Source organism: Dasypus novemcinctus, chromosome 3 (assembly GCF_030445035.2).
Source record: "Dasypus novemcinctus isolate mDasNov1 chromosome 3, mDasNov1.1.hap2, whole genome shotgun sequence".
NCBI classification, from domain to species: domain Eukaryota; kingdom Metazoa; phylum Chordata; class Mammalia; order Cingulata; family Dasypodidae; genus Dasypus; species Dasypus novemcinctus.
Window position 1 is genome coordinate 30,382,074 of NC_080675.1, and position 23,382 is coordinate 30,405,455.

Below are 23,382 nucleotides of genomic sequence, written 5' to 3' on the forward strand. Positions count from 1 at the left end.
GAGAATGTAGAAAAGAAGGAACACTTGCTCATAGTTGGTGGGAATGTAAAATAGCACAGCCATGGTGGAAAACAGGAAGTTAAGTATAGAATTACCATATTACATAGCAATTCCACTTTTAGGTACCCACAAAAATTAAAAGCAGGTACTCAAAGAGATTTTTGCACATTTATATTTATAGCAGCATTATTCACAAATGTCAAAAGATGGAAGTTAGCCAGGTGTCCATCAACAGATGACTAGATAAACAAAACATGGTATATATATGAACAATGGAATATTGTTCATCCTTAAAAAGGAATGAAGTCCTGATACATGTGACAACACTGATGAACCTTGAAGACATCATGTTGAGTGAGATAAGCCAGACACATAAAGCCAAATACTGTATGATCTCACTGGTATGAAATAATTAAACAAATTCACAGAGTCAGAAATTATTACACAGATTTCTAAGGGTTGGTTGGGGTAAGGGATGCTAAATTGTTAATGCTAAATTGGTACAGCGTTTCTATTTGGGGTGATGGAAGAATTTTAGTAATGGATGGTGGTAATGAAAGCACCATCACTGTGAATGTAATTAATTCCACTGAATGATATATTTGAATGTGGTTAAACAGGAGAATTTTTAGATTGCATATGGTTGCATATATGTTACTAGAATAACTTTTTTAAACCAGAGGGCTATACAACACAAAGACTGATCTGTTAAAAATATGACTGATCTGTAATGTAAACTATGGACTATAGTTCATAATATAATTATATTTCATCAATTACAAGAAATGTACCACACTAATGCAAAATGTTAATTATAGGGAAAACTGCATGTGTGATGAGGATATATGAAGACTCTGTATTTTCTACATGATTATTCTGTAAACCTATAACTTTTGCAATAAGAAATACATTTTAAAAATGTGGCATTGGTGTGGGAAGGGTGGCCATGGTGACTACTTGGTGCGGGGAATGGGAGGAAGAGATGAGATGGGGAGGCGTTTTCGGGACATAGAGTTGTCCTGGGTGGTGCTTCATGGACAACTACGGGACATTGTAGATCCCCCCAGGGCCCACTGGATGGAACGTAGGAGAGTGTGGGCTATGATGTGGACCATTGACTATGGGGTGCAGCGATGCCCAGAGATGTACTTACCAGGTGCAATGGATATGTCATGATGATGGGGGAGAGTGTTCCTGTGGGGGGAGTGGGGAGTGGGGGCGGTGGAGTTGAATGGGACCTCATATTTTTTTAATGTAATATTTTTTTTTAAAATGAATTAAAAAAAATTTTTTTAAAAAGAAATACATTAAAAAGAGAAGCCCCATCCAAGTAGATGCTTCAAAAAATAAGCTAAATAAAGTAAAATGAATTACCTTTGTACCTTTCCTGAGGTGTCTCATTGTCTTCCCTTAAAGGAAACTCTTATCTGTTAAACAAACTGATTTCCCTTAATATATGAGAGTCATCGACAGAGGCCAAAATCTTCCCAGTTCCAAGTCCCATTGCTTTTCTGCCAGACAACACTGCATAGTTATTACGTTTTTGAAACAAATTTCCTTAATAATACCCTTCATTTGTATAATGCTCCTCCCAATTCATCCTTGACCCAAGGGGGGGAAAATGCTGCCTTAGAGGAAAGCCTGAAGGGTGGCATCTAAGAGATAGCACTGGTTATCTCTGTGTGGTGGCATCACAAGGGATCTTCATTTTTTTCTTTATGCATTTCTGTATTATCTGAATTTTGCTTTCTTTTGCAATACCATGGCATATGTATCCCTTCTAAAAATAAGGAAAAAAGTAAAGCTATTTCAAAACTATCCAGGTCTTATCTCTAGACAAGTTTCAAGTTAGTCCATGAAAGAGAGCTTAGGATGACCATACATTGTCATTTGACTCTCAAGGACAAGGTGAAAAGTGGTCCAGTGTAACACAATGCATCATGAATTGTAGAAGAGGGAAGGAGGGGCACTAATCCACTCAGCAGGTGTTCATTGAGTGCTCACCTCGAGAGAGGTGCTGTTCCAGGCTCTGGAGAGAGAGCAGTGAGCAAAATCAAGTCCCAGCCAGCCCTCTAGAAGCTTTGATTCCATTCGGGCGAGACAGACAGTAAGCAAAATGAGCACATATGTAACAGGTGAGATGGTCCTAAGTGCTGTGAAGAAAATTAAGGTAAGGAAGATGAGAGTCCTGGGGATAAGAACTGCTATTCTAGAAAGGATAGTCCAATGAGAAGCCTTGTCCAATGAGGCACATTTGTGCAAAGACCTGAGGAAATAAGAGAGTGGATCCAACAGCTATCTGGAAAGAAAGAGCCAAGGAAACGGCGAGGGCAGAGGCTTGGAGGTTGGACTGAGTTTAACAAGTTCAAGGAATAGTGTGGAGTGTGGCTCCAGTGTGGCTACAACAGAGTGAGAAAGAGGGAAGGTGGCAGGAGATGGGGACAGAATGATTTTAGGGATCAGATCTGATAAAGCCTTGTAGGTTGTAGTAAGGACTCTGGAGCTCACCTAGAGTGAAATAGGAAACCACTAGATAGCTTTTAGCAGAGTGGCATAATTTGACTTTTATTTTAAAGAATCACTTCAGCCTGCTATATGGAGAATAAAATTTACAGAGTCAAGAATGGAAGCAGGAGACCAGTTAAGAGGCTGTTACAATAACCCACATGAGAGGCAGTGGGGGCTTGGACTAGAGGGCTAAGTGTGGTCATATTCTGGGTCCCTTTTTAAGGTAGATAAGAGTTGCAGATGGATTGAATGTAAGGTAAGAGGGGGTGGGAAGGTATAAAAATCTATCCTAAATCTGTTAAGTATAAGGATGGAGTTCTACTAAGATGGGGAAGATGCGGGAAGGGTAGCTTAAGGACGAGAGGTAAAATAAAATATGTGTTGTGATGGTTTGGAGCTATGTACCCCCAGAAAACATGTTCTTAAACTTAATCCAGGGAAGCAGATATGGCTCAGTTGACTGAGTTACCACCTACCACATGGGATGTCTCGGGTTCGGTTCCAGGTGCCTCCTGGAGAAGATAAACAAGACAGCAAGCTGGCGCAATGGGCTGACACAGCAAGATGATGCAACAAGGAGACACAATGAGGGAGACAACAAAGCAGGGAACAGAGGTGGTTTAATCAACTGAGTGCCTCTCTCCCACATGGGAGGTCCCAAGTTCAGTCCCCAATGCCTCCTAAAGAGAAGACAAGCAGACACAGAGAGCACACAGTGAATGGACACAGACAGCAGGCAGTGAGTGCAAACAATGGGGGGGGGATGGGCGGGGGAGGAAGAATAAATAAATAAATTAAATATTTTTAAAAAATTAATCCATTCCAGTAGGTATGAATCTATTGTAAGTAGGACTTTGTGATGAGGTCACTTCAGGTAAGGTGTGCCCCACCTCAACCAGGATGGGTCTCAATCCTATTACTGGAATCCTTTAAAGCAGAATGAAATTCAGACAGAGAGAGAGAAAGCCACAGAGGGAGAAGCCAGAAGCTGAATATCTACAGAACCCAGAAGAGAAGGGAGAGGGCAGGAGAGGCTGCCATGTGCATTGCCATGTGACAGAGGAGCCCAGGACCAAGGACCACAGCAGCCAGACCCAGAAGGCCAGTCTTCAGGAAGAAAGCATCACTTTGATGAGGCCTTGATTTGAACTTTCTCCTAGCCTCAATACTGTGAGCCTCTGCAGCACATATCAAAGACCCCAGCATTTTCCACTCACCTCCTGTTTGACCTACCCTACATCCCTCCAAAACCCTAAAATTCTAACAGTTCCCCTTTCCACTTAACCCTAGTTTCATTTCCTCAGCTTTTACTCCCAAGAAAATCCTGGTAGAGAGTTTTAGGCGGGAAAGAGAAAGAGAACAGAAAATCTCTTTGTTCCATCCATCCCCAGAAATTTCCTATTAGCAGAAGCTGACCCACATGAAGTGACAATTATCATCATCATCTTGATAATTGTGACACTGGTCCCTGTCTACCAGGCAGAACCACATAGTGGTGTGAAAGTGGAGGGGAGCCTGGATCCTGCCATGTAACCATGTGAGTTCCGATCCTGGCTATAACAACTACTGGTTAAGTAACCTCGGGTAAGTCACTTAACTGTGAACCATCCCCAGCTGATTTACACCCCCATCAGATTTAAGGATAAGGAAATTCAGGCTCAGAGATTGAAGGAAACACTGGACTAATAAATAATAAGCAGGGATTTACTCCAAGTCTGCATGTGTGACCCAAAGCTCATGTTTTTCCCACTGTATCTTGATGCCTAGAGTACCGAAGTCAGGAACTCCTGGATTTAAATCTCACTTCTTTGCTAAAAGAACTTGGGTAAATTACTTAAGTGCTATGAACTTCAGTTTGTCTCATCTATAAAGTGAAGACACTATTACCTGCCTCATTGGGCCATCATGCAGCTCTGGGTAGCTCACGGAAAGCTCCAGCACGTGTGCATGAGGCAGCCCTCAATAACTGAGAGCTTTGTTCTTACCACTACCTCAGGGCTACTGCAAAATAAGAAACATGCATGTGTCTAAGACAGGTCTGGCACACAGTAGGTCCTCCATAATTGCTTTCTGAAACGTAAAAGCCAAGTGTCCAAAGTCAGATGACTTAGGAATGACCAGGCTAATATCCAAACCCAGCTCTTTTGTCAGCACCCCTTTTCCCTCAAGTCTAGGCCTCACACCTCCCCTTTACCCTTCTCCAGCTTAATGTTCAGCTCCCTAAAAAGATTCACATACAGGAGGAAAATTACCAAGTCAGGAAAGCCCCCTTTTACCAGCTCAGGGAGGAACTCTCTGTACAATGGCTTCTACCTCAATTTCAGGGAACAGAAACAAATGCATCCATTGATTTCAAGGTATAAAACAAACTAATTTTCCAAACATAGTCCAGAGGACATAAAGGCCCAGTGAGGGCCAGATAAATACAAGCAGAAACCAGCCCAGCAATTCTGAAGTCATCAGATCCCTTAGGAAAAGGTAACATTGCATAGGCACCTATCAATCAAAGGCGATCCTGGAGGAGCTGTGCATGTACACATTGCAAAAAAAGAATAAAAAACTCAAATCCTTGAAGCATGAACTCAGGTTACTGTACCTCGGGCTCTGCCCACAGGGTCCTGCAGAAGTATTTTGCTTGAAGCACTAACCCTCAAGCTTCCCTAAAAGATTCTGAACCCCTTTTCTCTGAAGACAACAAAATGCCCAGTAGACCAAGGTGGCTGGGTGAAGACTGGTTTGGTTCTTTGTAGCTATCCTCTAGCTCTTCCTTTCCTCCTTCCTGCCTGTGTGCCAGGGTGAGTCAGACACACCCACATGGACCACATTCTGGACATGGCTCAATGGCTCAGCATGGTGGCTTCTGCTGGGAAACTAGTGTCAGCCAAGCTGTCCTCCCTTCCCTTGATTCTGCCAGATCCAATGACCTCTCTGTACTGCCTCCAGTTCTTCTAAAACAAAGGTGAACAAGCACCCTACTATTCTAATACTTCCTATGCTCCCCAGGACACAGAGACTGCAGCCCCAATGCCTCCACCCACTACTGTACATACTGTGATCATCTCACTAGCATCCATTCCAGCCTCCACACATGGTGTGGCAGCCATGTGGTTTGGGTGGATTGGCCCCATCCCCAGATCCAGGGGCCACCCAATTGTAATTGGTTCAGAAAGGCGCATTTGACCTAAGCCCGGTACTTTTATTCAGTGGCTGGGGGAAGACAAAGTTCTCGCTAGCTCTTGAAGGTGAGGTGTACTGGGTAAATTCTGGAGCTGCAAAGCCATTTACTACCAGGAGAAAAGCCAGCCTGAGGCTCCGATACTACTGCACATCCCTAGTCTGAACTTTTAGTTATGTGAGCTCCACCCCAAGAAAAATCCTTCCATGGCTAAGCCAGATTGAAATGAGATTCCCGTGATAAGAATCTTCCTAACTAAAACACCTACCATTCCAAGTTCTTCAAACCCTTGCCTAAACATACCTTTCCCGGCCCATCTCTTACTCAACCGTCTGCCTATGTACCATAAAGTCCAATCCCCTCTGTATTTAGGAGGAATTCCCCATTTTCTTTCCTTTCCTTGTGGTGTTTTCCTGGCCTGTTCCCCATGAGCTGATCGCATTCTTTATAATCCACCTCCTCCGTGAAGCCTTGCTCACATTCCCTTCACTGGCAGGAAGTGATCGCCCCTCCCTGGACACCCCCGTGGTCCCCTCTGTCCTGGGTCATGGGCTTTCATCCCCTCCCTCCCTAGACAGTGTTGATTGTTACTCCGCTCTGTACCCCTAGCTCCAAAAACAAAGCCCCACATCAAGGATGTGCACAAAAAATATCTGCAAAATTGAGCTTGTGGAAGCCCACACTGTGCCAAAGTGGTCTGTGGGTAGCACTGGCTTTACAGAGGGCACTCCTCTCTCTCACCACCCACCCTCACTCCCCTGGCCTCCAGGGACCCATAGACATGCATTTGAGAGATGATGGGATGGGGGTAGACAATGGACAAAGGACCAGGTAGAGGCTCAGCTGGGAATAAGCACATCAAACACGTATTGCCAGCCTCCTGTAAACAGTATCCAAGCTCAAGCACAGCCACCAGAGTCCCTCCACCCACCCAGGAATGGCTCTCTCTGTTCCACTTCTATAAAATCCACTCCCAGCTATCTGTTTGGCTCCCCAAAACTCATCTCCCCAGGTTCCAGGTTCTAACTCTGTCACCAACTGCATATGTGACCTTGGGCAAGTCACTTTGCTGCTGTCCCTCCTCTCTACATTGCAGAGAGTGAACGAGCTGTGCTCTAAGGTTTGACCCACTCTCTAAGGTGCTAGGATTCTGTATAGGAAAATAGAATCTCCTCTCCCAAACCTCTCATTTGGAGAAATCCCAGATTCTACCACTAAATAAAAGGTTAGAGTTTTACCCACCCTCCAGCCCTTCTACTCCTTCCTTATTTCCTGGGTAAAGGGACATGTTTTCTCACGATTCTGACATGGCGCCTGCCTCAAGTGCCAAGGAGAGGCTCAGCAATCTTTCCTTCCTTCTTAAGACATAAGTCCCAAGGTGCCAAAATTTGCCAACTGCCTTATTACACCCAAAATCTAAATCTGGAAGCTCAAAGACACAAGTGGCTGTTGTGGGAAAAAAGTGCTCACGATGCATCTTTAAGTGAAAAATCAGGCTGGTGAGACAACTTCCAAAACGCAATTTCAGAGCCTGGTGTAGAGTGAGCACTCTATTAGTACTAATGAAATGAGCGAATGAATTTCTTTAAAGACAAAATCATACACCCTGGATTGTATATGCTTAGAATTTAAGCTGGAAAGATGGATATCAAAATTTTCCCTTTAGTTATTTCTGGAGGGGGGATTTACAGGTGATTTTTTGGTTTTGGTGTGACTTTTTTTTCTAAATATTCTAAAATGAACATATATTATTTTGCGATAAGAAAATCACTAAGTCATTTTTATAAGGGGTTAATGATTTAAGAAAAAAACATACATACAAAAAAAGAAAAAAATGACTGTCAATTTGTCATCCAAACTCCACAACCCACATACCAGCCAACCTTCTACCGCCCACACCTCCCGCCCCTTCTCGGAGAAAGCTTCCCGGCCTTCCCTTTTCACTCTTGATTTTAGGAATCTGAAGTCCACCTATTGCCTCATCAGAACCAAAGCCTGGGTGCTGAGGCAGCCCCCATTCCCCTGACCTGGTGAAAACCAAGCCGGAAACTAGCTAGCCTGCCCACTTCCGGCTTCCCCCTTGCCAGAATGATCCCTTCAGCCCTAGAAGACTGTCCAGGATGCAGAGGAGCCTCCATCTCATGCGCACACGTCGCTTTCACCATGCGGGTCAGGAAAAAGGATGTCTAAGATGTGAACTCCACATCCTGGCAAACTTTTGAGGACTTTAATATTTTATTAAAGCCCCATTAACACATCTCCATTCTCTCCCCCACGTGAGCCTGCCATTCGCTCTTGTGGCTCCAGACCAAGCCCGTAGCCTGACTCCCCGTACTTCTTCCCACCCCGGCTTGCATCTGTTCAGGCCAGCTCCAGGTGGGCCAGGGGACCACGCAACGCAGGGGCTGGGGAAGCCTCAAGTGAACTCACAGGGAAGGCATTCAGGGAGGCCCCACGCAGGGAGGAGGGCGAGAGCTACAGGGAGCAAGCAACTCACTGATTAGCCACAGGCGGGCATGAAAGGTGGGAGGGGGAGGAGGGAGGAGGGCAACCGTGGTGGGGTGGGGGTGGGGGAGAGCATCTACTATGGGTTAGTCTGATGGCCTTTGCCAGAGGGAGAATAAATGGAGACTCCTCACAGCTCAGAGGGGCAACCACACCCCAAAGAAGGTCCTTTGTTCCATCCTTCCTCTGGGCTCCCCCTGGCACAGACCAAGCGCACCTGTGAGGTCTGGGCGAGTTCACCTTGCCGCCCGCTCTTCTGGGACCACCCAGCAAGTGAGGTCTGGGCAGCCCCGACTGGACAGTGTTTGGGGGTGTGCCCTCTGTGAACAACGTCATCTCACAGAAAGCAAACGCCCAGAGACGGGAAGGCTGGGCTCCAGACTCTGCCTCAACCCACCTGCTTAACCTCTCAAAGCCCGTCTTTCCTCATCTTTAAAAAGGGGACGAGAATTCCTACATCCCTAGTTGCATCAGGCATTCGGTGACATAATTTTGGTAAATCATGTCTCACAGCAGCCATCATCAAAGCTCTCCATACATGACAGGGATTATCAGTGGGTTTTTTGTTTGGTTTTGTTTTTTAACTTCTCTGGTTTATTGCCACCCGTAACATCCTTCAGCTCTCCCTGTGAACTCCAGTTCCTCAGAGCCACCTTCCCATTCTGAGGTGGGATGTAAGGTGGCAGGCCTAGGTTTTAGTCCCAGCCTGGGCACGTCTCTGTGCCTCAAAGTTCCTCATCTGGAACATGGCTGGGTTCCTAAAGTACCAGAATCCAAGAGCGGTTGCAAGGATTCAAGGAGACAATATACGTGAAGCCCTCACAATAGAGCCTACACAGAGTGGGCGTGCAAGAAATCTTAGCTATCATTTCCCCCCTGGCCCCATCTTTCTAAACTAGGTCTCCTGAATTCTCCGAGCTCACAGCACTTTTCCTTCAGAACACACACCGCCATGTGTAATTATATATTTATCTGTGTTTAAAACTTCACCACCACCACCCCAAGCCTAAGTTTCACGAGGGAAAAACCAAATGCCTCTTGACTGTGTCTAGTCCCAGCTCCTGGTCCAGTGCCTGGATATAGTGATTGTTTAATAAATATCTGTTGGATGAATGAATAAATAACATATTCAGCTTGGTGCAGATCTCCAAGATCCCTTCCAGCTCTGAGACTCTCGGACTATTCTCTCTTTTTGACAGCTTTGGAAGAAACATTTAAAATAAACCCCAGAGAAGCCATTTCACCAGTCCCCGGGGGGACACTTGGGCTGGTTGCTGCTGACAGGCTTCCAAACACTCAAGGTATGCAGAGACAGGCTCTTCTGTTTTAAACCTGAGAAGGGAGCCTGCTAAGTTTCCAGTTTAGGATCGTCTTTTCTTCCCGTGGACCCATGAGGTACAGCGGTGGGCAGCAGGAACCCAAGCCAGGCGAACAGGCCTTCCTGTACCAGCAATGGGCAGCTAGTCCTGAGCGAAGGCGGCCAAACCTCACAGAGCAGCAGGGCACCAGCTGCTCACCCTCTCCACCCCACCAGAGAGAGAGGACTTTACATGAGACATGAGACAAAAGGAGTTCTGTGCCAGGCCCAGAATACCACGACCTCACTCAGCCCCAGCAAGTGCTTGCTTTGAAAGCAGATTCCTGGGCCCCAAGCAGAACTCCTGAATCAGATCTGCCAGTGGGACCTGATATGCATTATTTAAAGGCTCTCCAGACATTTCTGATGCATACCAAACCCAGAAACTGCTACACTAGTGGGAAGGAAACTGATCCATATAACCATTGCCTGCCCTGGATATTGAGTGCATAACCAGTTACCTCCAAACTAGTAAGTTTGCACAGCAAACAGAAGCTGGTCCAGCCACCTTCTATGCAGGAGAGACGGTTCTAAACCATGGGTTTGCAGACCTGCATGCACACTGTAATCACCAGGGGAGCTTTAAGAGGTACCAATGCCAGGGTGTCCCCCCTAAAGATTCTGGTTTAATTGGTAGGAATGGCCTGGGTTTGGGATTCTAATATTGTGATTCTAATGAGCAGCAAAGTTCAAGAATGACTCTACTGACCTACTACCCTCACCACCCAGCTCACCAACGCAGGCTCCAACCCCCACACACACTTTTGCAGCCACCTTGTTCCAACAGGAAGCTCAGGCCTGAGATGCCATGAGCTGAGAAAGGAGGGGACAGTGGGGTTCATACTGTAAGACCCTGGGATTTCTCAGGCACAGGGTCTGGCCAGAGGGTCCATTCTAAGACGCCCAAGACTACCTCCTGGGAGTTATAGGTGACTTGCTAATCTGGCATGCATATCCTCCTACTCCTAGAGAGAAGACAGTAGAACACAGCCCTGAAGACGTACTGAAGCTTTATCCCAGCCCCCCACCTGCTTCAGGACCTCAGGCAAGTTAGTTAACCTCCCTCAGCCCTACTTTCCTCATCTGTAAAATAGGGATACCTTAGGTAGTCACTCAATTCTCATAACTTTCTATGTGCAAAGCGCTTAACTCCCCTAACTGGCACATAGAAAAAGCTCAATCAATCTTAGCCAATGACAAACTAACAAGTGGTTCTTTTTGTGGTTGTTGGGTGCTTTATTCTTTTCTTCTTCTTTAGAGGGGCTTCGACCCCTTAGCTTTTCTGCCAAAGTCAAATAATTTCAACTTCTCTAGGGCTCCCTTTATTTTGCCAAGCTTTGCCACCTTGACCTTGAGCTTGCTACCTAACTTCTCTGAACCTCAGTTTGCTCATCTCCAAAGCGAGAATATAAAAGTATCTTTTCCCTCTCATGTTTGTTTAAAGAACCAAAGGCGCTAACTCAATAAACAAAGATGCTGAGGAAGAAACAATTATTTCTCACTTAAACTGAGTTTCAGCAAAGAGTCCTTGCCATCCGCCTCGCAGCAAAGGGGGATAAAAGATGCCTCCTGAAGGTTCTTGAGGTGTGGGCGATGCCAAATTCAGAGCCAAGGGTAGAGGCAGCCCCACCTCCCTCTGCCTCTCCTGGGGTGATGTTGAAGAATGCTGACTCCAGCTTGGGGTCCCTTTCACGAGCTCCCCATCCGCCTCACTCCATTTAGCTCTGGCAATCTAATTCCCTTTTCTCTACCCGGAAATCGATGTTTAATTAACACATTATTGGAAAAATAAACACAGTCTTCAATGGGGTTGCAATGAAGCTAATGCAGCTCAGCTTGGGGGCTGGAGACCATCCCCTCAGTCATCCAGCCTAGAGCATCCCAGGTTCTTCCCACTGTGTGTCCTCTCTACCTATCTCTGGGAGGAAAGACATCCTCTCTTTTTTTTTGCCATTCATCCTATGACATAGACACAGGGGGCTGGAGGATGGATGTGGTGTCAATACATATATCCATATATCACTGCTCCACAGGGGAAAGAGCTGACTCCTTCTGGACTGCCCAGGTATCCACCTGTGACATGGGTCATGGATGGTCCCACCTCCTCCTTCTCCCCAGATCAGAACAAGCACCCATCCAACAGAGAGAGGTGACAGCTGTCTTGCCCTAGCCAGAGGAGGAGGAGTCAAGGATGGATAACAGAGATGATGGTCACCAGAGGACCTCTCCAGCCTTAGACCTCAAGAGCTGATCTCAAGACCTCCTATTGGGGAATTTCCTCTTCTAGCCTCCATTTTAGATGAGCCAACTCCTATCCCCACTTCTCCATGGCTCAAGGTGATTTAACGTGAATTCCAGTCGCAAGCCAGCCCCAAGCTTGGATCCAAGTTCTCTACTTCTCATTGTGTGACTCTAGTCAAGATATTTAACCCCTCTGATGTCCAGATTCCTCTTCAGTCCAATGAGAACATCCATCTAAATGAAATATAGCAGAGTACAATGCCCTGTAAACAGTAGGTGCTAGATAACTGTCCTTTCACTGGAATCCCACACTGAGGGCCAGACCCTATTCTGAGGATTTTGAGGCATATGGGCCCATCAAGGTCCCGGGCCACAGAGGAAAACAGAGGCAGGATATAGGATCTCTGCCTTCTTCCCACCCTACATCATTCCCAAAAACCTAAACTCCCTCCTCAAACAAGGTGCCTAAAGGAGGGGAGGAGGTAACTGAAATACCATGCAAAACAGAGTTCCCCAAGTGTCCTAAAAAGATATTCAGCAGTGCCACTTCTGAGCCTGCAGTCTCCTCCACCTATGCCTGAAGTGCCCCTGACTGGCAGCAGCATCTGCAGCAGGTCCCAAAGTTATGAGCCAGACTTCCCTGCAAATGGGCCAGCTCTCAAAATGAAGTTTCCAGACAGGGGGACAAGAGAGTACAGGACCACAGAGGTGGTATGACACAGTGCCACTCTGGGTTTGAATCATGACCCTACCACTAAATGGTGGCTAAATGACCTTGGACATGTTCATTAACCCCTTTAGGCCTCAGTGATTGCATTTGTAACACAGAGATGATAATAGTTCCTACCTCATAGGATTGTTGGGAGATTAGGTAAGATCATTCCTATCAAGGGCTTAGCATAGTATCTGGCACATTGTCAGGAGGCAAATGTTGGCTAGCAGTTGTTGCAGTAAGAGTAGTCAAGTTAGTAGTATTTGCCATCATAGTATTAGTAGGAACAGTCAGGAGATCCATATATTAATCCCTTTGAAATTGGGACAAGTGGAAGTATTGCTGGAGAAAGTCTCTACTCCCAGATACCTTCTTGCTCTGAAATTGGACTTCCCTCTTTAGCATGTCCCCTTCCACTCTATCCCATTTACAGAAAGTGGGTGATGTCATCTCAAAAAAGAATGCCCATATATTTTATCATCCAATCCAGGACACTTCTGAGAATTAATAATCACACTAGGACAAAGGACTAAATGGGAACTGTCACCACAAACCAGGGCATCTGGTCACCCCATCTCAAGTTAAAAAATGGCTTCATGCCCTGCTTCAAGGTTCTGGCCAATTCCCTGGTTCTCAGAATCCACTCTGCTATAGGCTCCTCTCCCCATTTCCCCCAAAAAACACATGCACAGATTTGACTAAGATGTTTAACCCTTCCCCACCCTCTGCCCTGTTCAATGTCAAGGTCAACCCTAGGGGTGGAACAGATGGATTTCACCCAAATTTTATGACATCCTGCTCCCCAACCAATCCTGGAAACAGAAATAAAACCTGCTGGTGCCAGTGCCTGCGCCTGTGCATCCCTTTCTCTAGAAACAAAGGCTAAGCCAGTTTGGGAGAAGCACACAGGCTCCCAAGCCATCAGGATCCAGACACCAGCTGCTGGGATCCCTGAATGGAGCCCCACTCCACCCCCTTGCATCCTGATGGGCAGAGCTGAATAGGATTGAGAACCTTAAGCACCCCACTGAGTTCTCTTCCTCTAGCATATTCAGAGCATAACCTTGACAAGTACTCAGTGACCTTGGAATGTAGCCCACCAGGTCTCTTCCAGCCATAACTCTCTGAGGCATCATCTTCCAGTCTCTTCAGCCCTGCAATAGTCAAGTCTGCCCTCTTTAAAGACATCCATCCATCTTACCAAGACCCATTCCCTGTTGGCCAAAGAAGGAGAAATAAAGGAACTTTCAATCATCATCCATCACCAGGCAGCATGACGGTATGGAAAGAGCAGTACCTTGGCAGCCAGGAAACCTGGATTCTAGCTGTGTCTCAGCATTGAACTTGGTTTATAACTTTCGACTTGGTTTTTAATTTCTTGGGGTTTTAATTTTCTCATCTGTATTTAGCAGCAGTGAATGAGATGACAGTATATCTCTCTTTTACTTCTAACGGTATTATATAAGGGTCATGAGCTTGGGCTCTAAAATGGCACTTCTGGGTTTAAATCTTTGATCTGCCATTTTACTCGTTTACCTAATCTATTAAGTCTCAGACTCCTCCTAAGGTAAAGGCAAGTAATTTAAGTATATTGCATTGAGTTCTTTGAAAATTAAATGAGATACTGCAAGTAAAAAAACTTGGTATAGCTCTTAATATATAGAAAGCATCTAAGAAACGGTAGCTATATTACTACTATAGTTAGTAGTAGTAGTAGTTATTACTACTACTACGATAATGATGAAGATGATGATGATTAATATTAAAGAGACCATGAAGGAGGCAGAGTCACCCTGCACCAGGAAAGAAGGAGACATTTCTACTGAACTTGGAAAGTTTAGCACTTTGCAATTCCTCCAGCACCTCTGGACTTGCAGGCAGGGCTAAGACAGCCAGAGGCGAAGTTCACCTTTCCCAGAAAACATGCCCCAAGGTGCTAGAAGAGAAAAGAGAAACTCAATACCAAGCCTATTTGATTCTTTCCTCCACCCAACAAATATTTACTGAGCACCTACTATGTATAGGAACTGCCCTAGGCACTAAGGACACTGCGATGAACAAGAAGAGACCAGGTACCTGACCTCATGGAACTTGCGATCTAGAGAAGGAGGAAGACAAGATCTATTTTAAATACTGAAATATGTAATGCAATGTCAGGTAGTAATCAGCAAATTAAAAGGAAAGCAAGGTAACAGACTGGAAAGTGACCAAGGGAAAACCTGGTCAGGAAAGGCCTCTCAGAGGAGGTATCACTGGAGCAGATTCCTGCAAGAAGGCGCTGGAGTGGGCCCAAGCATAGCCCCTGCCCCAAACCCAGCTCTGCCACCTGTGGCTGGTCTAGCCACCCCGCCCCACTTGCTTCATCTGCAAAGCAGCCAGAGCTGACCCGCAAGTGTCAGGGCTGCAGTGTGACCGTCCTTCACCCAGCAGGGACGTGCTTGGGGGAGCTTGGCCTGGCCACGGCAGGAGCAGACGTGCTCCAGTCGATGGATTTCTAGGCAATGAGCTTCAGAAGGTGACGCTTCTCCTTTTGCAAGTCTCCCATCCACATGGGCAGGGTCACATAAGGAGAAGGAGGCCAAGGGATCCCAAGAGCATTTTCTTCTGTGCATTTCACACAATTCTCCCCCTGGGGCATCCTACTTCCCATTTTTTCTCCCCTTTTCTCCAGGACTGATATAACCTTTCTTCCTAACTTTTCAAGGTCAGCCTCAGCAACGGAGAGGGGACACTGGCAAGGTGGGATAATCAGCATTTTGCTTTGGGGATTTTTTTTCCCTTTTAGGAAAAGTGTTTTACAATTTCACTTATAATTGCTAATAAAGAGGGACACACCTTCAGCTGAAGGAGAAGAGAAAATGGCAGTCTGGTAGTCAAGGCAGCTAAGCCCAGGAGAGCACTGTGGCTCGGGCTGTTCACAAGGCCAAGCTCAGGCTTGCAGCCTCCAAAAGGCTGGGCAGCCCAGGATGGAGAGAGCAGGGCCCTTCCCTGCTCTCAGCTGAAGGTTCTAGAGAGGTGCAGGGAAACCCTCACTTTTCGCCTACCTCGTCCCTTCTCCCCCTTCAGTCTGCACCCACCCACCAGGCATCCAGGAGCACACCTGCCCACAGGCTTGCTGGGTGGACGTGGCCATCTCATGCCAAGCTTCCCGCTGGAGACAGGAGCTGTTTCTCCCCCTACACCCTCTTCTCAACTGCCTTGAAAACTCCATTTCCATCTCTCCCCTCAGAGGCACCCCCAATTTTTGTCCCCCACCTCCCCTCAAATAAGGGAAGGGAAGCTTCCTTTCTCTGCCACCACAACACCTCTCCAGAGTCACACGTACATTCCTGACAGACCCACTCAATACAAAAGGCAGGCAGCCTCCTGCGGGGACCATTCACGCAGTGTCCACGAGCCCACACTGTCCGACTGGAGGCACACCGGGGTTTGACAAAACACAACCTCGGCTGCCAAACACCCTTCCAGCCCCCACCCAAAAGGCAGCACAAAGGACACCAAGAATCTCCAGACCAGAAACCATCGGTAGAGCGAGAGCTGGCGAGGACAAAGACATTGCTCCATCCTCCCAACGAGCCACAACAACTCTGGTCTATTCTGCAATGCCCTCTGGCTTGACACAGCCCACTGATCAGGCACCCTGCGTTGGCATGTGTGTGAGAGCATACGTGTATGGGGATGTGGGGGTGGGCAAAGGGACGTCTGCTTCTCTACTGTCCAGGCATCAAATCTCCCCAGAGGTAACCCAGTCCAGACTCTAATTTCCCCACGTAACCTTCCTCCAATGTGCCGCAAACATATATTTCACGGATGGTTAATTGGATCATTACCACTGGGTGCTTATTTGCCCAAAGAAAAATCATTACTGTTATCTCTCCCCCATTCCGATCCCCTTCGCATGAGGCCCCCTCCCCCAAATACTCTCCAACATGCTAATCCCATGAACTGCGACACACCACAGCTTTCAGCAAGGAATAATGGCGAGAAAAAAGAAGAGAGCGGTGGTGAGGGGAAGACATGGCTCTAACGTTGCTGCATCCCTGTAGGAGGATGAGGGACAGGAGCCATGGTGGAGGTAGGGATGGGGAGAGCGGTAGAGGGGAGCGAGAGGAAACGAGATCAAGCCCTTGGTTGCCCGTGTATGTGTGAGAGTGTGTATGTGCAAGAGCGTGTGCAAGTACGTGTGTGGATGTGCCGACTTCGCCCTCCTATCAGGAGGCTGCATCCGTGTGGCATGTAGGAAAGGCCATCGCACCACTGTTGTGTTGCAAAAAAAAAAAAAAAAATAGCCGCAGAGCCATCAGAAACAGAATTTTCTCATCCAGACGGAAAGGGCTAGAGGAAAGGGGGAGGGGCGGGGGGGTAGAGGAAAGCGTGTGTGGAAATAGAAGGCGAGATCATGGCAGAATTGGGGAAGGACGGAGGGGAAAATTGGTGGTGGGTGGAAAAAATTGCACGCACACAGAGACAAACACACACAATACCCACACGCCAACCCCACCGCTCCAGCTTTCATCCGAGACTGACACCCGTCCCCCATCTCTCCGCTGCCTCTCTGTGCCCCAAAGCTGGTGCCGATGGATTTCTGTATCTCAATTTTGCAGCAGTGGGATAATTACAACCAAGCCCCCTCACCAAATTAACCCCTCCCCTCCCTCTCTTTTTTTCTCTAAAAGGCCAATTGAAGAATAATATGTTTTTAGAGATAATGGAGTTTTTTTTCAAGAAGCGAGAGAAAGGGGGATGCAGGACAGAAATTCTGCAAACCGGTGACTTCCGACCTCACCTCTGTCTCCCCACACGTCCCCATTTGCTGTAGCATCTCACCTACCATCCTCCAGCCATTCCCTGGTCCCCCACCACCCAAAAGAAAAGACCTTCCTACCATGCACATCGACAAACACACCGACCGCCACCCAATCTCGGTAGCCGATCTCAAAACCCCAGGCATCAATCCACCTCGATACATCCTTTCCCTTATATAAGCAGCAAATCATCAGCATAATCAGTAGAAACGCAGCATTAAAAAGAAATCAACAAAAAAAAGGAGGCCAGACCCCAGTCAAACCCCCAATAATTAATACTAGGGAGCAGCTAGAGTAGCAAAGACGTACTTATGTCTCAAAACCTAGAATCCATTTGCTTTCGGCCCCCCTCTTCTAAAGAAGCAATATTTTTAAATCGTTATTTCACTAGAAAGGGTCGGAAAGCTCCAGAAAAAAAGGCATTCGCACAGTCCAGTTGATTTCAAAAAATTAACCCAGCCCTGTTGCTCACTTTAATAGCGAACTTCCAGCGTCCAGCCTTTTCCCTGTCTTCCAGAAGGAAGACTGGCTCTCAGGATAAACCCCGGGCTGCAGAAAATGGGCCAAGAGCCCTGACTCCACTCCCCAACCAAAAAAAAAAAAAAACTCCAACAATAGGAATATCTCTGGACGACTAGCACCCGTCTGAAATATCGTTTGCCCTGCTATGACTTAGGCAGATTAAGCCTAAAGATGAAAAATCTATATAGCAGCCTTGTCTCATCTCTCTCCCCTCCTTCCTTCCACCACATACCCAGTAGCCCTTAGGTAAACTTGCCCATGGTAACCAGCGGGACCATTTTAACTTGAAAGGCGATGCAGAAGCCCTTGAACGGTGAAGGGAGGCTCTACCTAGGACGGCAAATTCATCAAGGGCTAGTTCCTCAGGCTCCCCGGCCCTAACCTCCGGGTGCCCCCCAGATAGAGGATCCTGGGCACCAAGTCACCCCGTGCGCTGGGAGTTCAAATTTCCACTGGAACCTTCGGCACAAAGGCAAACCGTCACCTGACCCCTGAAACTACACTGTCCTCCAGGTGTGACAAGGAGTGCCCCTCTCCCTCCCAGAGCCCCCCATAGGACCCAGGGCAGAGAAAGAATTAAGAATATCAGGGTAGTTTGCGGTGGTAAAAGAAAAACTATCTCCCCAAAGCGGGAATAACTAGAGGAAGCAGGGAGAACACAGCTCCTGTTCGAACAGTGCTCTTATTTGGTCTGACCATGTCTTGCTCCATCCTAGGATCTAGTTCTGAATGATCTCTGACCTTTGCATTTTTAAAAAAATTTTTTAATAAAAATTAGGGGGAAAGAACCCCTCCTTACCCAAACCCAAATAATGCCTAACAAAAATATAATTTTCTCGTTGCATGATGATATTTCTACATCCAATTCAAAGAGGGAAGGTATTTAATGGAGGAAAGGAGAAATTTATTTTTTTTAACAAGTGCTCACAGGGCAAGTCACCTGCAAAGCAGCCCATGGGCTGGTATTACATCACTGGCCTAGGAAAGGATAGGGGGTGGGGGGCAGATTTTTTTTTCCTTGTCATCTGGATGCTGTTTCTAAAGCAGTTAAGTTTTGTGTTTTTTTTTTTAAAAGAGAGGAACAGAGCTGAAACTCTAGGTACAACACAATGCCTTGAAAAAACAATACATCGAACCAACATTTAAGGTCACTGAGAGCTTGCAAAACCCACAGTGCTTACACAGAGTGGAAGTTTTCAGGCAAGCCTGCTACTAAATCATTAATATAAACAAATGGAAGGCAGAGGGGGAAGAGTCCCTTGTAACCGATCCAAGCAGGAGCGCATACACACACACACACACATACTCTCTCTTTTTACCTTCTCGGAGTATGCCCACCTTCACCAAAGAGCAGGAGTCCAACCTGAATCTTCAGACTCAAGAACCACCTCCTCACGCCCTCTCAAAAAAAAAAAAAAAATCACACACACACTCGCGCGCACACACACATAGACACACACCTCAATTCCTCAACAGCCGGGGAAATCCCTGTCTCAATTCAATTTTGTTTCGGTGAGCTCCTCAACGTGCCCCTTCTTCTCTTTCTCATTTTAACCAGTCCCTTCCCCAGAGGGAAAAATAAATGGGGGGGTGGGAGGGAGGTGGTAGCTGGGAGTGGCCACAAATGCCAAAAAAGTATCTGCCCAAAATGAAGTGATGGTTGCACATCATTTCAGACTAATGATTCCGAGCTAATCGGAGAAAGACTTGAAAAAAAAAAGAAAAGATCATAAATCAAAAACATTCTCTGACTTTTCCAACATTTGGAGCAAAAGAACTCAACTTCCAGGAGAAAATAAAGGAAAAGAATGGCAGTTGAAAAACCATTTCCATGGTCAGCCGAGGCTCTCAGATCCAGCATTCAAAAAAAAAAAAAAAAAGAAATCTAGGTTGGCAGCTCCCAACTAAAAACTTCTCCCATCGTAGAAGCAACCTCTTCCCAGAAGGGACAAGAACCCAGAGTTGTTTCACATCCTGTCTGCCTTCCTCTCCCCCAAAAGTCTTACCTTTCCCGTTGAACTGAAGATTTGGGATCTGTCTGTCTGTTTGTTTGATGTTTAATCAACTGAGTTTGCTGGGTATGTTTCCTCTTTGGGAAGGTTCAAATTCCAGAATCTTTCTCTCTCCTTTTCTTTTTTTCTCTCCTTGGGAGGAAGTGGTGGGGAAGAAGGGAGGGGGGTGTTAGAGGTGGGAAGAGCTGGTCCTTGGTGGCTCAAGATGCCGAGATGCCGGCAGCGAGAGGGGAGGACACCCTCGCCTCTGCCTCTCAGTGAGTTGCATGCAAGAGGAGATGTGTAGAGCAGAGCTCGGAGCCTGAGACTGCCGGAGGAGCCCAGGAATTTCACGCACTCCAGAGCCGGCCCCTCCCTCTCCCACACAGACCCCAGCATTTAAAGAGACAGCCAGGCTGCCAGGCTCCAGGCTTCACTTCCTCCCAGACTGTTTTGCAAACAGCTGAGAAGCTATGATCAGGGAGGGGCACTCTGCAGCCCCTTAAGACTCAGAGGCAGTGTCAGGAGCTCAGTTTTCCCCCCACCCCAGCCTGAGAGGAAGGTTCTTCCCTAGAACTAGGGCAGGAATTGAAATGAAGACAAAATCTTCCTGTACAGTTTCGGCCGTCTAAACCACTTCTCCACTGCCGAGAATGCATGGGTCTCATTGCAGAGTAAGGGAGGGCAGAGGACTCTAATCCAAGAGTGTGCCTCAGTTTCCCCCAAGTAGTCGCTCCTCCTTGCAAAATCAGGGCAAGCCTCGAGCGTGTGGCTGAGGGCAGGACTGTAACTAGGACGCAAATCTATTTCTTCAACAAGTACTTTGAATGCCTGCTTAGGACAAGGCACAGCACAAGGGGCTGAGACAGACATGAAGGTGGCAAACAGGGCTTCCGTTCCAATTGGGCCCAGCAGTAAAGACAGACCCAGGCAGAGCCAACCCTTTCCCGAGGGGCTGTGAGCTAAGGGAGAGAGCAGGGATTGTGTTCTCTAGCAGGTCAGGGGGAATGGGTCTTTTCTGTGGCTCGCACCCTGAACTCAAGGCCACAGCATTTCTCCTGCACCTCCAAACCCTTCAGAATCCATCACCATCTTTGCTAAACTAGTCAATGCCTCTGGAAACATTTTCCCAGTCAAGCTATACAAAAAGTGACAGTCGGTGGCACCAAATGCGAAGGTTTTGTTCAGCATCTTAGCATCAAGTCCTGGTGCATCTCAACAGGAAAACAGCCCCAGGTCCCTTTGTTTTTCCTGCCTCCCTTTCTGGAGGCTACATTGGCATGTCCTTCCTCAGGGCCAATACCATTGGTGGGAAAAGCAACCAATAGATGAGGAATCACAACTTTAGAGAGGTTAAATGATTTCCCCAAGGGCATGCAGTCAGAAATAGCAGAGAATGGATTTGAACTCAGGTTTATCTGACTCCAGAGCCTGCCTGCTTAACCACTACCCTTTATTGCCTCCCTTCCAAGGAGAGCAGTTCTTATCTCTCTGCCCTTTGCTCCCTTTGCCCACATCCCATCTTTCTCCGCATCCCCCCTAGACATTCTTCCAGCCATCCTTGCACTTACTCACCCCAGCAAAACGTTGACCGTGCATGTACCAGGCAGAGTGCTCATGGGAAATAAAATGAGTGTATCAAGGTCCTTGCCCCAAGGAGTCCATGACTCACTGGAGGAAGACAGGTGGGTTCCTATAAAACAAGAGAACAGTCATGAGAGCAATGTAAAGAAAGCTCTAATAAGCACGTGATTAATTTTGATTTGGAGATGGGGGATATCAAGACATGTTTTGTGGACTAAAGTGGGATTTGGGCAGGGCTCTGAAGGAGGCATGCAATTCCAGCATCATTTTCCAGTCTTGCCTAACCTTTCAAATCATAATCTCACATTTTTCTGTTTCTTTGGGTCCCCAGTCCTCAAGTATGGATGCTTACCAGGAACACAAACGTACCTTAATGGATGTATTTTCTGCATAACACCTGACCTCCCACCTGCTTACATGAGACCTGAATGACACCTGACCACCAGATCTACATTCTCCTGACCTGGCCATTCTTGAAGCCTGTGCACCTTATTTGTGCTCAGGATGTGAAAGGGAAGTTCAAAGGACACAGTGCATTTGGCTGGACAAGATCTGGGGCTGCCGAGGGACAAGGCATGTAAAGGAACCACACAATCCAAGCAGAACAACGGGAGCAGCCAAGGCAGGTATAGACTCACCTTTGGGATCAGCAGGAAGAGGCTAGAGGGGTCCAGGGGGATGTGAGTGCAGAAGCCCAAAGGGCGAGCCTGAGAACTCACTGTCCTGAGGAGGTCAGCTCCGTGGAAGGACATGCCAGCGAGAAGCCCACTGCACACATTTGTAGGAGAGCCTGAGGTTAGGAGGCATACCAGGATTCCAGTCCCAACTTAGGCTTCCTAAATTCCATGTGACTTTGATCGTTTTCTTACCATCTCCAAATCTGAGCTTCCTTGCTTGTAAAATGGGGATGATACCTGTACTTACTTCATAGGATTGTTGCAAGAATTAAATAACAAAATACATGCAGAATAAATACCTGCCCCACAGAGGTACTTAACAAATGTTTGCCTCCGCAGCCCAAAGTTCTGCATTTACCCCAGCATGGGATTATTAACTTTGGACTGCCCCCTATAGTTAGCATTCTTTTATTTCAAGTTCATCATTTCACTTTTAATATTTTAGCTTACTAGGGTGTCATTTTAGTTCCTATCACTTACTTGTTTTTAGCCTTTTGCTTTCTAACCTACTTTGCTTTGCGTGTTTTGAATATACTTATTATCATTTTGTTCAGTTTAGTCATTGCTTAGACTTCTTAAGTGTTATTTATCTTTAGTTACTCTGGTGTATCCTTGTAGTCTGCCTTTTATCATGAAATCTCTAGGCTCATTTTATTCTCTTCCTCCGTATCATTTTAGCTAACGACCATTCTGCTCATTCTCAGTGATCCAGCATTCCCCCCAGATAGCTCTGGATTTATGAAGGTAGATAGGCTCAAAATATCAGAGAAAGACAACATCAAAGAAAATGAAACAGGCCTCCTTGCAGACACATAATGCAATCATATGCAAAAAGCAATAGCAGGTGTTTGCCCAAATGATGGTGCCATGTCAGCAAAGGTATTTTTAAAGGCAGGACTCCTTGTAGCCCACTGAAGCCCTCAGAGACCCTGGGCCAGCTCTGCTCTCCTCCCTGTCCTAGCCTTTGGTGGCCCACGATTAGAGGTTATTGGGCTAGAAGGTTCCCTTGAACCCGACTTCCTTCTCAAAATGTGGCTACAACTTTCACTTAGTTCAAGGGGAAAACAAAACAGGTCAGGGACTATTTCAGCTTTTCTCAAATGTACCACATCAATGCTTCCAGGATGGAGCAAGGAGCGATTTCATCACCAATCAAAAGAAACGTTGTCTATAAGGCTCTGAAAAAACAGATAAGGTTATTATAATGGTGATAATGACAATAATAACAACAGCTACCACCACAACCCACCCTGACTGGCTCCCTGCTTGGCAGCTTCAGGGTTAAGAGCCCAGGGCTCAGGAGAC

The 23,382-nt window shown here is 46.7% G+C and overlaps 1 protein-coding gene across 31 annotated transcripts in view; it reads right to left on the reverse strand.

The window, feature by feature from the left end:
* Window positions 1-20,509, reverse strand: part of NRXN3 (neurexin 3) — a 1,657,938-nt gene extending 1,637,429 nt beyond the window's left edge. For 24 of the 31 annotated variants that reach the window (XR_011648295.1, XR_011648286.1, XR_011648291.1 and 21 more), the window contains exon 1: window positions 19,832-20,146. The gene's annotated coding sequence lies outside the window, so the exon portion shown is untranslated. Of the gene's footprint in view, window positions 1-17,775; window positions 17,895-19,144; window positions 19,225-19,831 lie in introns of those variants that run through there. The other 7 variants (XR_011648289.1, XM_071213752.1, XR_011648292.1 and 4 more) reach the window with 6 other exon arrangements.
* Between the last annotated feature and the right edge of the window lie 2,873 nt (window positions 20,510-23,382).